The sequence below is a fragment of the Charadrius vociferus genome, unplaced genomic scaffold, assembly GCF_000708025.1.
Source record: "Charadrius vociferus isolate BGI_N301 unplaced genomic scaffold, ASM70802v2 scaffold278, whole genome shotgun sequence".
Lineage (NCBI taxonomy): Eukaryota > Metazoa > Chordata > Aves > Charadriiformes > Charadriidae > Charadrius > Charadrius vociferus.
The window spans coordinates 2,081,007-2,085,728 of record NW_009649705.1 but is presented as its reverse complement, the minus strand read 5'-3'; positions in this window follow the sequence as shown (position 1 = coordinate 2,085,728).

Here is a 4,722-nt window from a genome sequence, read left to right as displayed (position 1 = left end):
CGAGGTGGCTTCTGGAGGCGGCCGGAGCCAGCGGGCCTGCGGCCTTCACCTGGGCTGCGGGCGATGCAGGGGGAAACGTCCTGGGTGGACACCGTGCCGTAGGTGGAGAGGCAATCACTTCCAACGAGAAAGGTAATGAAGCCTTCGGCCATTCCAGAAATTGGGCATGGAGCCGTCATAGACCACCTTCTCCATGGGGGCAGAGGCGCAGCGGGATGCTGCGCCGGCCGCAGCGCACGCGGAGTGGTAAGTGAGGCACCGAGAGGCACCTTCTCCCTGCCCCAAGGGAGGTGACAAGGAGGTGGTGGCTGGCTGCAGCCCCGGCCGAGCACTGGTGAGGAGGGTCCAGCTGATGGGTTGTGTATGTGCCTTGATTGGCATAGGAATGCCACCCCACCTTTCAGGCAGTGAACTGTCTCATGAAGAAGTCTACCAGGCAAAGGAAGAACCTCAGGGGCACCCTGCAGCCTGCTGGCAAACCCTGCCGAGCCTGCAGCCCCAAACACGCACCAGCAGCATGGGAGCATGAAGAAGGCAGAGAAACCTCTTTGTGAAGAGGCACTGTGTGCTCGGGCAGGAAAGGTTCAAAGGGCAAAGGATGGGCAGCGGCAGACCCGTTCTTGCAGTGAGCGGTTCTGTGAGCTGTGCCGCACAAACCACTTGCCATGTGGAGGCCTCTGCGGTCACCCGCGCACGTGGCAACTCTAATTTCTTCCCCTTTTCTCCTTCCAGTTGATGGCACTTTGGCTCTTGAGCTGGAGGGACTTGCAACATCATGGAAAATCAGTTCACTACTAAGAACGGCAGATATAAGCCATGTACAAATACGCGCAGAGACATTTTAAACATATTTGGCAGCTTTCACACTTACATCACCCTATCTACCTTCAAGTACCACCAACAGGGACACGCATTCCAAAAGGCTGTATCAACACCTGTGTCAATGCTCTCGACTGTAGCTGACCGATAATGGTATTATTACTTTTGTACTTAAATTAAGACATCTTAAAACATGTAACCTGATAACTCCCTCTCTAGGACAGTCACAAAGATCATATGCTGCCAGTGCTTATTTAACGTAGATTCAGTAATTCCTGTATGTGGCAAAATACTGTAACACCATAAGAAATCCATGTCAGATATACTGTCACAGCTGTGATTGATGGTGACACTGGTGCTCGTGTTTTCTTGGATTTTCCATATAAACTGCATGTTTTACACTCCTCTGGTCTCAAAATTTGGTGAACTGGGGAACAGGCCCTTCCGTGTTGTCTTCTGGGATTCTTACAGGTAATCTTTTTTTGTCATAAGTAGTTCTATTATTTCTACAGTTTTTGAAGTGATAAAGCAAATATATTCCTGTAGGTGATTTTTTCTAAGCCTGTAGGCACTTCTTGTGTTAATCCAATCAACCTGAATCACACGCTTAATAGGTTTTCACAAATGTTTTATTTCCAGGCAATCTAATATTTCATAATCATGACTTTCAGTAACTTTTCATTGCTGAGATGACACAAGTTTTCTTTGGAGGGTTAATTTGTGCAGCTATATTAATAGTTTAGTGCCCTCACCAGCCATTCTGGGGAAATGCTGAATCACATGTATAGCGCAGCAGGTGGGATCCATCCAGTCCTATCTAGACGTCTATCATGTAGAAGTCTACATCTAATATAGGCTCCCTTCATACATAAAGAAGAATTAAGTATCTTTAGAGCATGAGTCATGTCATCCTAAAGTAGATGCCTAGAATAGGTCAGATGATTTGTGCCCTAAAATTGCTCCTATTTCTCTGCATTAAAGAACAAGTAGGTTAGATCTCGATGCCTCCACTGTAGCAGCCTTAAGTGAGGTGAGATGAGTTAATACTCTGATCGTATCTGGGTTTATATCATGCTTCAAAGTACCCTAAAAATTCTCAGTTGTAAAGAAAACTGAAAATAGCATTGCTTTCTATATTATTCTCAATTTATTAAAAAAGCAGCTTTTAAAAGTTTGCTGACTCAAGGCATTTTAGTAAAAATGGCAAATGCCCTGTATTTCACGGAAAAGTTGTAGCACCTTTTTTTTTTTTTTTTTTTTTTTTTTAATAGTCTAAGTCTGCCAGTTCTCTGTCTGCAGGGTTGGGAAATAAACAAGTTAGATACGTTGTAGGTCCAGAAGAGGATCCTGTACTTTTGGTGAAATTATGCAATCTGGCGGAATGAAAAAACCCAAACATTTTCTCATGGCAGGCTGATTTATTTTTCTAAATGACACTCAAAAATTGATAACGAGAAAAGTTCATGTAAAGCTGAACTGGTTGGCAGAGTATAGGTGAAAGAGTTTTTTTTTTTAAAAAAAAAACAAACTCATGATGTCTAAAACTTGCCAGCGGTGTCACATTAGTGTGGTACGTGTAAGGAGAACATGTGCCAGGAACTCCTCAAGAAATGCAGGATCCTTCTGACCAGCTCTGCTCGCAGGAGTTAAAATCCTGCATAAAGCTGATGAGTAAGCTCTTGATGACTCACTGTGGCAGATGCAGTCTTTAATTCCAGGAGGGTATAAGGGAAGTGGGTGTGAATCTCGAGTAGAGGGGAGCTCGGGGCAGGGATGTTCCTGCCTCAGTGTCTTGGGGATAAAAGTGTAGGTTTTTAATACAGCCCCAGCTATCAGCAAAGCCAAACTTCTCTAAGGGGTAAGTTTGACATTACACATCACAGATAGATTTTATGTGAAACAGGGTTGGAACACCACCTACTCACAGATGGGTATAATTTTGGGGATGTCCTGCATAATTCATGTGTGGCTTTGATACTTATAAGTAATTCAGACATCAAAGCCTCAACTTAGATAACACTTTTATAACACTAAACTTCCTATAGCCAATAATCTGTGGGCTTTCATTTAAGTTCCTTTTAAAAAAAAAAAAAAAAGCAACGATACGAATACTTTCTTTGTTACCTTCAGACATTTTTCATAGGGTATGCTGGTGTGAAGTACAAGATAGAAGATACTGAGGCATGGACTAGAGAAAAAAAAATAATAAAATTCCATATAATACTCTTCAGTGGGATTAGAAATGTAGATTTTAAAGCACTGGGAAGGAGCTGGGAGCCTCTTTTGCAGTTGTTTCTAGACTAAGAGTGCAGCAGATACCAGGCCCTTCAGTCACTCCGCAATGCTCCCTCTGCTTTGCCAGTGGCACAAACCTTCACTTTTCAGCAGTCCAATTTCCTAACAAGCAATTTTATGTTCTCTTCCAAGTTATCCATTACGCATGGAAAAACCTTCCCATTAATAACCATAAAGCTCCTTTATTGTTCTCCTTCAAATCTCCTTAAAACTTCCTTCTGACACCAAACACTTGTCATTGGCCAGGCCTGTTGCTTTTTATTCTCAAGGCTGCTTTTCCCTTATCCTTCCCCCATGGGTCTGTAGTATACACCTGTTGTCTTTCATCATGGGTTAAGATCATAAGCTCTTTGGGCATAGACCATCTCTCTTATTACATGTGTCTACAGTATCCGACACAATGGGACTGTGAGCCCTCAATGGGGCCTCTGGGTACTGCCGTGATCCAGTTGATAAAGAATAATGATTTTTGACATGGTGAGTTCTGCAGTTTTTCCCAAGTCATTCTGCAGTTGTTCGCGCTGATACAACCAGTGTGTGTTTGTGAGCAGTGCCCTTAAACCCGATATATAGGGTAAATGCTATGGAATTATTTTCCGGAGAGCGCTGACTTTCCTGCTTTGGTGTTGGGGGGGCTCTGCTCTTGCACATCGAAATGCGTGGACTGACATGCAGCAACTGTTCCTTTTTGTGGGTTTGTACAGAACTAGCGCGACGGGACCCTGCTCTGAAGCTTCTGCATCCTGTCCTTCAAATAGTGATAACACCCGATGGAGTCAAATGAAAGGGAGGTGGCTCCTGCGCCACTGGTGTGGAGTGTGTCAGTTCCCTAAAGGCCCGTGGGGATTCAGGACATGGTCATTCCCTGCTGCAGTTTCCCCGCTAGACATGGAAACTAGAAGTCTCTTTCTCTTCTCTCAAATGTTAAGTCACAGTGGCAAGTGGGGGGATGCAGCAAGGCTGCACCAGTCAGAGCTGGGCTGCTGGCTTTTGTGGTGGCAAAGGTGAGGAGGGCCACCCCCTCCACCGCATGTCCACCGGGCAGGAGGACATGCAGAGTCGATTATTTTTAATTAACCCCCTTGCAAAATTCTCCTTCTCCGAGCTCTGTTTCCAGCCTCCATCAGCGACCTTCCTGGGCCCTGCCACCTCAGCGATGCACATCATCATTCACACCATGCAATCTCTCCCCCCAGTCCCCAAGATATGTTTCTTCTCCTTTTCTCTCTGCCTCTCTCTCTTTCTCCCCATCACCCCCGAAAGAGCCTGTCTTCAGGTTTTGCACTTTATTCAAGGGACTGCCAGAGCCGTCCTCTGCCTCATGCAAACCTCCGCATTGTGCCCGGTCCTCCAGCTTTGCTCAAGCGACCCTTCTGCAACAGCAGGAGACCCTTCTGTCCCTTTCCTCATTAATGCAGCTGTATCGGAGCCCCGCAAAACCCACAATAACATCAATCCTCGGCATCATAAGGAGAAACAGAAATCCTCTCCCCCCTCACCGGGTCTCTTCTGGCGGGTTTAAATAACTTTTTTGGGGGGGAAGGGGAAAGGAGAACACGTAATTAGCACCGGCCCCCGAACCTCCCCCCCCCACCATGCCACCTCCTG